The sequence below is a fragment of the Catharus ustulatus genome, chromosome 1 (genome assembly GCF_009819885.2).
Source record: "Catharus ustulatus isolate bCatUst1 chromosome 1, bCatUst1.pri.v2, whole genome shotgun sequence".
Taxonomy (NCBI): Eukaryota; Metazoa; Chordata; class Aves; order Passeriformes; family Turdidae; genus Catharus; species Catharus ustulatus.
The window spans coordinates 5,795,825-5,809,883 of NC_046221.1; the positions used below are offsets into that span (position 1 = coordinate 5,795,825).

A 14,059-nucleotide genomic window follows, 5' to 3' on the forward strand; every position below is an offset into this window, starting at 1 on the left:
TATATGGTGTGTTCTTTAGGCTTAAAGAACAAATTTTTTCTTCTACATTCCTGAATGTCTGCCTCATCATTTATTTGTGTGCATGCTCCTCTGGAGCACAGCGTGCAACAAGGCACACATCTATCCATAATCACAATTCAGCAAGGCATTACCAACATAAATAGTCCAAATGGTCTCACTGTCGTTCTTCAAAGGCTTAAAACAAAATAAATGCATAAACACTTTGATATCATACATTTTAAAAAATATCTAAACACTTAATTACCCTGATTTATGACAATAATAAGTGATACCATCATGTATACCCTCCCAAAGGGAAATTTCACTGTGGCTATTGTTTTGTTATCTTAACTTCCTTTTTAATAAAAGCTAATTTATTTCTCACAAGGCAAAGTTGGGCAACTTACACTGATACCCTAAATAACTTATTGTCTTTTATCCTTTCAAGTATCTTAATGGCCTGAAGACAGAAATAATCAGAAGATGCAGCACCCCACACCATTTCCAGACCCCCATCTGGGTGCTCAGGTGGAGCCCAAGACCCAGACAAAGCATTGCATGGGAGACCCTATTTTACTGATAAATTTAATTTTATTTTCCTCTTTGGAGGATATTCAGTGATGCACAAATTGGGTTTTAAAAGCCATTAGGATCTCTGTCAATGTCAGTAAACAAATAAAACAAACAGCAGAGTGATTCCTCAGGGAAAACAAGTTTCAATTATACCAACACAGAGTGACAGATTCCTGCCAAGATTATCACAACAACATAATAGCACAGAAACCAGTGAAAAATAACTAGTAAGCCTCTGTTCCTAGAAACTAAACCAAACTCTAAATTATTTGCCTGGTAGTCACAATTCTGTCTTGCTAAACCTTGTTGTGAATATAAATTCTTGCAGAACTACCACATCCAACAGGAAAACACCACATTTCAGAGACAGAAATTTTCAGCAAGATAGGATGAGAAACAAACACACTGGCTGCATTTCCCAGCAGTTCAGACCAAAGAATAAGTCAGGCTTGCTCCCCAGTGCCTTTGGAAGGGGCTGCACCACTGCTGGGCTCAGGAAACAGCAGTGGGCAACATAAAAGTGCCAAAGCCAAGCAGCAACACCCCTGTGAGAACAGCAAACTCATCCTGGCTCAGCTCCTTCCTGCACTGCCAGCTCTGTCTCAGGGCTTCTGCTCCACAACTTCCCAGAGGTTTGTGTTTGGAATCCAGGAATGGGTGGGGGATTGACTCCTTGCTAGGTCAGAACTTTCAGGTTTTGGCTATGTTATAAATTCATGCTGTCACTGTAACTCAAGCTACTTCTATAGCAATAAGTTATCAGAAACATAAGGGCAAATTTAGAGTGCATTTGCTATTTAATACAGACCACACACAAATAAGCATTTACCCCACCATCTGCTGAGTTAGGCGTCTTCCAAGAGGCCAGACCAGATCTCCTGAAATTGTTTAACATGCTGCTATCTGCACACTCACCTTAATCCAGACTAATTCTTTTGTAGCAAAATACTAAGAATTATTTCAGAATATACCTAACCTACTTGACAAAAGAAACTAAGTTCATTCACACTGTGAAGTTTCTAACATTGGTTAGACAACTCATGTTCTAAATTAGATCCACTCATCAGTGCAAACACACACAGACACACAGTGAGAGCACCAAAAAACCTATGCTGAAGCTGCTGGAAGGGCAAAACCATTCATTCTCCTCCTCTTTGGGGAAATAAGATGGGTCACTCCACTGAAACACATCCCAGCAGGTTCCAGCCCAGTCAGCTTTAGCCATCCCTGTGGGAGGACAGACTCTGAGCTGCTCTACAGCTGGGTCTGATCCATCCAGGCCACATGGAAGCAAAATTCCAGGTGAATGTGGTGCTCTGCAGGTGGCCAGAGCATAGACAACATCATCCCTCGTTGAGTTCAGTCACTTCTTACAGGCAAGGGTTAGGTCCCTAAAGAACTACTTGAATTTGCTGAATTTTAGGTTTACTTCTTATTTCAGTCTCTCTCCAGCAAATGAGGAAAATACATTGATCACTGATTTCAGGGATTGTCTTTTTAATGCCAATATTGTGTGCTTTACTGAACAGTGGACATTTGCTCTGAGATGTGTAATTGGATACATCTTATAAATAAATAAAGCAAGCCCATCATTTATGTATAAAAGGCATTAACAGAGACATTGCTCATCCATCACCAGCAGTGTTCTCAGCCAGCTGTGTTTGAATCTGTCAGGAGCTACCATCCATCCCCTACAGCACTGCACAAAGAGAACTTCACAGTGTTATTAAAAAAACCCCAACAACAACAACTGCAGCAAACATAATTCATTAATTCAATTCTTTGACAGTTGAGAGAAACATATTTAAAAACATTTAAACATCTTTTAAATAAAAGCTCCCTGCATAGTACCTAACCAACCAGTTTATTTCTTTCTTATTGAAAAACTGATTATTTTCTAGAGAGCTGATGCTGGATTTTAACCCTACCCAGGAAGTGCAGCTGCACATGGCACAGTGTTGTTCTCTATTTGCACATCATCTGGAGATCTATTGGAACATGGTGATTCACCTAACAAAATAGAGTTAAAATAATGATTTCCACTGGACAGGAGGAGGGAGGAAGACCCAAGGAAAGAGGTTTGTTTATGTTTCCCACACCAGGCTGAGAAGGCAGCACACTCTGCACATTGCTATGCACACAAAATACTCATTGTGCCTTCCACAGGGATCCAACAAGAACTGAGTGATGTTAAAGTTCATCTCCTGTCTCTTACTTTCAGCCAACATACTGCTTTTATTGAAAGGTACATAGGGAAAAGAAAAAAGTCTGTCACTGAGAATTGAGGGAAATTACAATGGTAAATGTTCAGCATTGTCAGTGGTCCTAAAAAACTGCAGTCCTGCATCATTGTATGTTTACAAACACAGAGCAGGGGCAGGCAATGATCTCTGCCCTCTGGTGACAGTGACAGAACCTGAGGGAATGGCCTGAAGTAGTGTCAGGGGAGGTTTGGGTTGGATATCAGAGAAAGGTTTTTCACCCAGAGGGTGGTTGGGCACTGAAGAGGCTCCCCAGGGAAGAGGCCACAGCACCAAACCTGACAGAGTTCAAGAAGTGTTTGGACAAAGCTCTCAGGCACAGGGTGTGGCTCTTGGGGATGTCCTTTATAGGGCCAGGAGTTGGTCTCAATGATCTTGTGGGTCCCTTCCAGCTAAGAGCATTCTATGAGTCTGTGATGATAAATGTAGATATTAAAAAACAATGATGTCAGCAAACTGGCAGCAGTCAGAAGGGTAACACTAATAATAATTATCCCCCAAATATTCTGCATCATTCGTGCAAGGAGACTGGAGGCAGGAATTCCACCAGGAGGGGTCAGGTCAGGCTGGTGACAGATCCAGGTGCTGGAATGGGTGGGATGACTCCTGAGCTCAGGGCTTGTGGATCTTGCTGTGTTTCCACTGGACAGAAACAGTGTCTGTGTCACCATACCACTGCAGGATTCTGCAGGTTCATGCACCTCAAAGTCCAAAACCAGAATTTGACCTTCCATTTTGAGGCTGAAAACCCTTCAACTTTCTCATCTGAATTTTCAGTGCTGCCCACAGTCCTGGTTTGCACCCCAAACTCCAGACACTCACTGACTTTCAAAACTCCTAAAAGACAATTCCAAAAATTCATCCAAACAGCTTCACAGCATCTCTCTCATCACAACTGAATCCATAAATAAAACAGAACAATGGAACATGTATTCAAAAAGCAGCTGATTATGCACATGGACCCATGCCAGTTATAAGCATGATTGCAAATAACTGCAATTTACAATTTGCAAGCAACAAGGAAAGCCCCTCCTTTATTTCTCTGATTAACTCCAAACACTATAATTTTTTTAAAAAAAAGTATTTTCTAGTTTTCCATTCAACAAAACAAAACAAAAAATGTGGTTATTTTGTCCCATTTATCAAACAAATATTCCAAAATCATCCTCCTTGCTTATTAACTCTTTCAAAATTCATGCTAATTTTCTTTATTCATATAAAGACATTGAAATTTAATTCCTGCTATGGTAAAAGATTTCTCTTAGATACACCCTTTAAAATATGGCCTTTTATGTCCCTGAGACTTCTGGGACTGGGTCCTAAACATCTACATAAATGAGGCAAAAGTAATGCAAACTGGAATATACCCTTTTTGTCCTTTCCTCTTTTTTTTTTTTTTATTTAGACAAATTCAATTATTGAAGTAAAAGCCATTCAAAAATTATTTTTTAGAAGTGTTTCTGACTTTGGAGCATCAGCTAATTTATTACTGACAAAAACAAGCCAGGTTTGCCATAGAGGATGGCTGCTCTCTAACTGGCAAGTGAAGAAGTTTTGATATGTTTTGTAACATACTTGAATTTCACTGAGGGCTTCTCAAATGTTTGTCAGGAATTTTCCAGACACAAAATTTAGTCTTACTTTTTAAATGCAGTGCCTGGGGAAGAAAAACAACTTTTACAGATAGAATTGATCATCAGCCTCTAAGGCCACTGTAGTAGAGCCACCATTAAATCAGCTGTAATTCAACAGAGGGGGAAAAAAACCCTGGATTTTCTCAGCAGCAATGACAAATATGCCTAATATTCTCAACATTTATGCTACTTCCATAGATAAAGTCTCTACAATGATTAGATGTTAGGGGAGACCAGGCATGATTCTTCTTGCTCACAGTGCTCAAGGCAAGAAAACGAGCAGAGGAGGAACAGAGTTGAAACAGAGCAGGAACAGTTCAGTAACCAAGGCTCATGAACCACTGACAGTCACAGCCCACCTAATGTTCTCAAGAAATTGTTCTTCATGAAGATGTCAAAGTTGGCTTTCCTGAGACCTTCTTTCAATCCAGATAAAACTTAGGATTTTAGAACCTGAAGCTTGAAGACACCAAATCACCTTTTTGACCCTCCTAGTCTAGCTCAGCTCAGATATTAATTTAAAATTTGATGTTGACTCAAAGCCTTCTCCGTCTTGATGGATTTCAGGAAGAAATAAACAAAGAAAAACATGCACATAAAATATCTCTTAACAGCAATTTAATTCCTGCAGACCACCTCCCCTCCTCAAATAAAATAAAAAAAAAAACAACACACAGCCCAAGAGGTACTACAGAGGAAACAAAATCTACTCAAGATAAATTCAACTTCATTGACTGCAGCAGAATTGTACTGCAGGGAAAACTTTGGTACCTGAGTGGTAAAGACTTCTTTGGGAACGAGCAGATCAATAGTCATAACATTGTTATAACATATACATTGACATGCTCACAACAAGGCCTCTGAAATATTTGCAATTCTTGTAGAAATACTGTAGAGCTGCAATTGCTTATCAATTCTCAGTGATTTTTTAATTTATTTTTTTTAGACACAGATCTCTGCTTGACAGAATGTTATGATGAAGCCTGGGATAAATTGTAAAGGAAAGGTATTAAAAAAATATCCACAACTCGGCACTAGAGCTTGTAGCAGGGGGGAAAAAAGCAGCAGATTCAGACAATTTTTGTAGATAAAGGTTGAATATTGTGGGGGGAAAAAGCTCTGAAAAGCTCTTTCCTTAAAAGCTCTGAAGCAGAAGGGTTGGAACTAGATGATCTTTAAGGTCACTTCCAACTCAAACCTTTGTGATTCTATGAACATTTAAAATCTGTTTAGTCAACACTTAAAATTTACTGGGGGAAGTCCTGCCCTGAAGACATTATTACTAGAAACAATTTAATGAATGAACTTTGCTATCTCTTGCTCATCTAATTTCTTGGTTCTGAATCAATTCATTAAAGAAAAATAAGCAGCATTTCATGAAGTAGTAAGATAAAAAGGATTAATGTACCAATGTAACTGCTTACATCAAGTTTATTTTTTCTTATTTTTCAGCCACTCAGTTTTTCTCTTTTGCTACCCAAAGTTTGGATATTATAAGAATTTCCTGCGTGCTGGGGAAAAATCCTAATAACCTCAAAAACTATTCAGCAGTTGTTCAAACATCTATAAAGCAGCCAAGCCTCCAATTAAAGGCTTAACCTAACAAAGAAAAACCTGCTTTGATTTACCCTGTGTTGCCACAATTATTCCTAAGACTCTTGGCAACACCTCTACCTTCATCTTCCACTTCAGAATTCCTGTCATGCAGCAAATAAAGGAGAGATCTGGGACCAATGTGACAAATTAACTGATTCTAAAAACATGCTCTGAAGCAGGTGGTACTAGTCTGAAAACAAAACCTAGAGGAGATGCAAACCAGGCATTTCAAATCTGGCCATCACATCCATTTTTGTAATAACACACCTGCAGACAACCCCAAAACAGTAAAAGATCAGAGTGGACCATTTCCCTAGAGATCACCCAACTTCCACACAGAGTCCAGATCTGTAATCACTGAACTGCAGTGACCTTAGAAAGACATGGAACCTCAGCTAAAGTGACTGAGAATTTACTGTGTACTGACTGTTTTCATGTCTAATACCTTTAAATAGTGTCACTCTTCCCATAATTTATAGTTTTATTCTTTAAACTTTTAGTCACTTGATCTTTGTGGCTTTAGCCTTCCAGTTAAAATGTTATTATTAAAATTAGGTTTCCCCTTCACATGTTGGCACTTTACAGACCACAATTAAATTACATCTTGTATTTCTTTTTAGTAAGCTAAGGATTTTATGTTCTGCCACTCATTAAAAGGCATAATTTCAAGACCACAAACCACTGATGCTTAGTGCTGCTGGCCTAATACCATTGCCTTGCAGAAATGTCTTCACCTCAAACCACTACCAAAAAAAAGGGCAGAGTTGGTAAGAGCACTAAAAATGTCTGTTCTAGAAGTGTCTGTGTGTTGTCAGTTTGCCTATATAGGTATTTACCAACTTATAAAAACTCCTGATAAATCACAGAGGATCTTGCACTGGAAAACTGCATGGGAGAACTTTTTTGGAGAGGATGTTCTGGCTCTGAATTTGGCTCCAACAGGCACATGCCCTGCAGAGCCAGGTGAGAGGAGGTGAGGTGTCCTGAGGTCCCATCCCAGTGAGCCCAGAGTTTTGGGGAGCTCTGCACTGAGCTTCATTCCAGTGCCTCTGGCAGCCCTGACAATTCCTGCTGCTCAGGTCCCAGGCTAAGGGGAGACATCCACCCAGAGACAGGCACACATAGGATGTGCTCCAAAATTAGCTTTAACAAAAAGGTCACTGCTACCTTTGGCATTCTCCACTGGCTAAAACCAATTTTTTTCAATGTGCTCTGTAGGCAGCATTGCAGCACAGTTCAGTATCTCCTCAAAGTATTGACACATGATTAACTTGTGCTTAAACTCAGCAAAATCCACACCCTTCCATCTCTCCATACCTATCACTATTCTGATGTGTATAAGTACCACATGTTTGTTACTGAGTTGTTTAGGGAGACAAAAACCACAGTTTTTTACAAAGAATTGCCCTTGTACACCAATATTCAGCCTTGCAAATCTTCTAAGAAAACTACAGTGGCAAATCAACATAAGGCACCATCCATGGAAGGTTAAAATGAGAAAAGCAAGCCAGGAGATAAATGAGCCACCCAAGGTCACACAAAATCAGAAGAACAACCAAGAATAGAACAAAGGCCTCTTCATTACTTAGATCACAAATGCATTCGATTCTGCATTAGTTAATCTGCAGAGTACGAGCATCAGTAGCAAGACATGTCCACAGGAGAAAATATAATAATAATGAGCTGCAAGTTCAGCATTACCTAAAGCCACAGGATATAATTAAAAGGCACAGGGTGCAATGATCTGACCTTGAATGCCACTCAAATGATGAGAAAAAAGAACATGCTATCAAGTATTTTGATTCTAGAGAAACCCAAAGCACAGCAAACCTGGGGGGAAAATCAGTTTGGGATCTAGATTTACAAAGCAGATCTCTACCAGAGCTCAGGTCTGCTCTGCTGCCCTCCACACCAGCCTTTGTGTATTATCAACAACAGCAATAAAAGCCTCTGGAAATGCAACAGAAAAGAGTCAAGCCCAAGCAGTATTTCATTTTTCAAAGGATAAACCTGATAAAAAACAGAAAAGAACTCCCAAAACAAGGCAATTTGGGTGTGTTCTTTAAACATTTTTTTCAAAAGAATTATTACAAGTGTTTTGTCATCCACAAACACTGCCTGTAGCTTTTCATCTCCTAGTCCAGGAAGACTGGTTTGTGTTCATTCAGTGCCTCATGAAGAATTTTTCTTCTTGATTTTTGTCTTTCATACCTCCTACTCCTCTCAATAGAAATAACCCACAGGTTGAAAAGCACTTCACAAGAATAAAATTAATTGATAGGAGGATGAAACTGCTCACCAAACACTAGTGGAGGTAGCAGAAAATCTGTTTATTTTGTTTGTTCAGCAAGTTCCATATATCAAAGAAGAAAATAAATCGAGGCAGTAACATTTTTCTCCCTAAAAACTCTAGCAGACCTACTCAGAGAAAAAAATCACACTGACCTGCTCTGTGTGACTGTGCTGAGTTACTTCACTCCCCTGAACTCATTCTTTCTGTACCTAAAGAACACAGCACTGGGGACCACTTGTACCAGCTGGGTCTCTGAGCAGCACTAAAGCCTCCTGTTATTAATAAACCTCCTCCTTTCCAAGTGGATTATTTATAAATGAATTGTGTGACCTCTGGCAGGCTAGAACTAAACAGAGAATATAGTTTGTTCCCCTGTAACTGAAAAACAAAGGCTATGGAAAGATGAATAGAGAGAAGCAATTAATATTTCCTAATAATTGTCACAGTGAATGGGAGAACTGCTAGGTTTCTCAGGGTTTCTGCACAGAAAGGTTCCAGGTAACTATTCATTCATGGGGCTGGGTTCATGTAAATCAGATGTTGTTGCCAAGCAACTATAGGTGCTAAGGAATGAAATACAGTCTGCAGAAACCTAATAGCCTGGAGAGAAAAAGGACTACAATCAGAGATTTATGGCATATATAAAAGGAAAAGAGTCATTCTCCCACACACAAAGAACACAGACATTTTATTATAAATGTCCTTAGCATGTTTTTCTAAGGCATAATTAAGCAATAAAATTCCCACTACACCCCAAATCAAACAGGTAATTTTTTTTTTAATGTTTTGCTAATTAAGCTTTCTAGAAATAGATCTTGAGAAATCAGCTACCAAGACAAAAGGTAAAATTTAACCCAAAGATCTTTCTTTTGCCCAAGAAAAGTGTTAGGTATACAGACAGCACTGTGACTGCCAATCAGCTTTACACTTTACCTTCTCATGTTTTTATACCATGCTCATTAACATTGCATCTGATCATCAGAAATTCTCTTTAAGCTTATTAAGATTTTAAAATATTTTTAGCAAGTTAATTAGAATACATTAACAGAGCTCATCTGTGTTCACCCATCATGCATATTTTATTTCATTCAGGCAAATTGCTTTTAAATGAAATATTAGATCTAGGAAGGGTACAGTGCTGGGTACTGAACAATACAACCTCTCAGTACAAACACACTCTCTCACACACCCTAACAGCTTCATGCCACTGAAAAGTGGGGACTTCCTGATGACAAAGGCCTTTTAAAATTTCTATTCTCACCAGAATTCCTGCAGTTTTGTTGAGCATGCATGGACCTGGTGAATCATCCTGGTACTTGCACCATCCTCTCTTGCTCTCATGTTCCCATACAATCAATAGAAGTTAAGACTAAGAGCTCATTGCAATGAGAGCCAAAGGTGCAGCTGAGGAGAAGGAAAGAACATTTTCAGCCCCTCACACTGTAACCCAAAGGCTTTTACAAATTCCTGTTTGGTGGGTTTGTTGTTCTCCTGCTGATGGTGTCAGGATGCCACCTGACCTAAGGCAGGAGCCCAGTTAGCAGCTCTGGCACGGTGTGGGACAGGTTCTGACAGGAAGAGATGCACATGGCTTTGGCAGAACAGCAAGAACAGCTCACAAAGGATGAACCTGAAATACCCTCTGCTTTAGCAATCATTGTAAATGCCTCCCTCTAATGTGCACTCAATGTCAGCAAGTATAATTAAATAATCTTTCTGAGGAAAGAGGAGACAACAAAAATTACCTTGGCATGTTTTTGGCATGCCACTTGCAGAATTTTACTCAAGTCAGATGAAGTCCATCACTGGCCACAAAAACTTAACTACAATTCTACCAAAAATAATATGTTCCTCAAGCCCCTGATACACCTTCACTGAATCCAGCCAAATAAGACATCTTTGAAATTATTCTTTTACGACCCAAATATTTCCTATCCAAGGAAGGATGGAAAATCACACTAATTTCACCAATAGTTCTCAAGTTAAGTGGTTACTTTTAGAGATCTGCAAAAATAAAAGGATAAACAAAGTTTGCCAACCTCATGCTTGATTCAGATTTTGTGCTCTCACTGCATTTCAATTAACCTGCCACAGATTGCAGAGCTGACATATTTGATTCAGATAGTAAAGAAAACACTCTTAAAAAAACAACAGGTCTGAATCCTTTGATGAGTGATCATACAATCCACATCAAAATACACATTTAAGTCTCAGTCACCACACATTTCATGATCTGCATCATTAACACTGCCTGGTTTGAGGGATTTTGATAATCTCTTTGACAATCTATAGCAGTTCTTTATCTCCAAGGCACTGATGCCTTTTAACCAATGATCATTATTTAGGTATGCTTTGTGCCTGTAGCCTTCCCTGAGATGTTCACCTCCACAATTCAAGAGGGTGCTCTTTTATAAACTGCTGCCATATTCCCCATGTCCTCTCCCACTGGTGAACCCCAAAATCAGGCATGTTTCATTTAGCATTTGGTTGAACACACCAGCCACACTGACATGGGGATATTTTAAACACAGCTGAGCAATTCTATGGAAAGTTCTTCCAAAGGCCTAGAGAAGAGAATTGTACCAATGGATGGAATCCCTTTTCTCTGGATAAGTCACTGTTGATTGCACTGAACCCAAACCCACCCTGTCATAACCTTTTCCTCCTATTTCTACATTTATTAATCAACTCACACATCAAAAGCCTAAGCTGCAGTCTGCACTTTATTCTCAAGCTTGACCAGACAGAAGTGTTACATTTTAAGGGAATTCTCAGCCTTTGACAGCAGGAGAAAAGATTTTACCTTCCTGCCACAGAGCTGGAGTCCAGCAGCTGCCTTGGCTGCAGGGATCTGCTGGGATCTCTCCCCAGATCTCTCTGCATGCTGAGCAATAAGCCACACAATCCCAAAAACCTATTTGCTGGCATTAAAAAAAACAAAAACTGCCTTGGTTTATTTTGTAGCATTTGAGCAGAGACATGTCCTATCCTAAGGGAAAAAACACAAACAAACCCACATAGAAATCAATATAAATTTCTAGTAGCACCCTAATTGCAAAGAGTAGGGCTTGAATGAGCAATGAAGGCAAACCAACATTTAAATGTCATTTAGAGTGACCAAAGACACTGAAATATGTTTACAATTAAGAGTATTCTCTAGATAAAGGAGGGAGTAAAGTAAAGCATGACTACCAGACAATAGTAAAATAAAATGCAATTTAGCAAAGCACATTTTGTCACTGGACTGCCCTGGAGCACGCTCCTTGCTCCTACAACAGAAACAGTGACTCATTTATCCAAGCCAGCACAATTTTAACAAATCCCTATAATATCACTACTAGAGCTGCCTCTGCAGCACAGTTGTGCTCAAGCACACCTGGCTCAGGATTTTAATGACAACCTGGAGCTCTCCACTGCTTTCAGGAGCTTCCCTGCAAGCCCAGCCCTCCCCAGTACAGCTCAGAGTGTGTAATCCACCCCAATCCCCACCTGCCTCTGTCATCCCTCCTGAGAAGTCTCAGCTATCTCCATTAAAAAGCTGAAAAACTCCTCCTGCCCTTTCCCTCCCTCTCCCCTTCTCCCAAAAAACACAGCAAGGGCCAATTCTTTTTGAATTTTCTTCTGCAAAGACCAAAATCTTCCACTACCTAAAACCCAGCCCCAGCTAAGTATGGGACATCACTGAATAGCCACTGAATCCATCAATCAAATTTAAATTTTTAATTATTCTTTTTAAATTATCATTATTGTTGTTATTATTTTAAAGTAAGAGAGTGCTCACATTTTCCTTTCAAATGCAAAAGGATAAGGTTTTTCATTCTGGGTACATCCTCTGAGTACCTGAGATGTGGTTCACCAAAATCCAGCATGCTCTGAGTCCCTTTCACAACACCACACCCAATCCTCAAATAAAACAGCAGTCAACAAAAACATCTTTTCCCAATTCCTCACAGTTAACACATTAAGTGGCAATAAAGGGTGCAATGACTTTCCAAGGGCATGTACCTGTTTAATTATTCAAAAGAAAATTGACTCAGGCACCATGGTATGAAACACTAAAATATGCAAAAGAAGTAAATTATGGGAGAAAGCAACAAAAGGGGGGAAAAAAGGATCATGGTGAGAGGAAAATATGGGGGCAGATTCTGATCATCTTGTATTTCTGAGTTTCTATATATATGTGTGTATAAGAAGGAAAGCTTGTGAAGTGACAGAGAAATTATTATTTACTCATCTCAGTACTCTGACCAGGGTCTTGAAACAATCTAACCATGCCTAGAATTTCCTAAGAGAGTGTTATTTTCACCTATATATACGAAGCAATTTCAGAAAAAGGAATGTTTACACCTTTCTAGACAATCAAATCTTACTGCTGGGAAAATATTTGTTTCAACACAGGCTGTATAGAACAGAAGAAAAGATGCAGGACTTGATCCATGGGTAGATCTCATTTATTATAAATTAAGGGTCTGAAATAACTTGCTAAAGTTATAAGACCAGGCTAACAGAAAGGTATCATAACACCAATTTTAGCTATTTGTCCATAAAACATGAATATCCCATTAAAACAAAGAGCATTTGATTTTACCTTGGACCAGAGCAAATGTCTTTCCAATCAAGACATCCAGTGAATTGAATGTCTCTTGTAAGCAGGTGCTACTGTGTTATATTTTCATCCAAACTGCTGAGAATAAGCTAGAAGAAAATGACAAAGTAAATTGAACAAGAAAGTGTCTGATCCTGATGAATAATTCAATGATGCAATGCAACAAATACTGATTTTTTTTTCCCTGGTAAAGGCAGTTTACAACTGTCCTTTGCTTAGAAAAATGACCTTCTGATGGTGATTATACTTTTGTCTTTAGGCACTGGATGACAGTCTCAGTAATGCTCATGATTCCAGTTCACAGCTCTGCTGCTGATCTCAAAGCACTCCATTCCTGCTCCACCATCTAATCCCTTTTTAATAACATAATCTGACTGCTGAAGAACTTAATATCAGGCACACTGGTCACTGACTGTTCTTTAACTATTCTGGTCACTTTTCTGAAATCCTAAAGGACACCAGAGAGCCACAACCACCATTCCCACTGCCTGAGGAGCTGCTGGACTGCATGGATAACAACAGCCAGAGAAAACCATCACTGCCACAGCCAGCACAGACAAAAGGGAGCCTGGCAGGATCAACCTGTGACACACCAAAGTTGGACTTGTTGCAAGAAAAGGGTTTGATAAAGACATAGGAATAGGTTAAGCACCATCCCCATTCCCTGAGGAACTCGTTGACTGTGTGGATGACAATGGTGCAGACACAGAAAACCTTCACTGCCACAACAGAAAAATCACAGGTCCAGAACAACCATGACCATACAATCTAATGAAAACAGAATTCATCAGGAAAGGGCTGAGCTGGATGCCAATCTCTGCTCCCAGAAGTATGATTTTTATTACCAACAATTTTAAAAAGGCAAATAAGAATCCACCTGTGGCATCCAGAATAAAGACTATGTTGGAAGCTCATCTCACTGGGGAGATGAGCTCAGCCTGGTGATAACCAGAGAAATCTTCCCTGGAGCTGTGGTACAGCACAGTGTATCCAGGACTTTCTGTAAGCCATTCCTCACATATCAATACTAAAAAGGGATTTACTCACTAGAAGATGGTGCCTGACAAAGGCTCTTCTTGCCTTTTCTCATTTATTC

General features: G+C 39.4%; 1 protein-coding gene across 1 annotated transcript in view; it reads right to left on the bottom strand.

The window, feature by feature from the left end:
- XYLB (xylulokinase) overlaps nucleotides 1–14,059 on the bottom strand; it is an 81,823-nt gene that overhangs the window by 15,762 nt on the left and 52,002 nt on the right. The gene's annotated exons all lie outside the window — the stretch shown is intronic.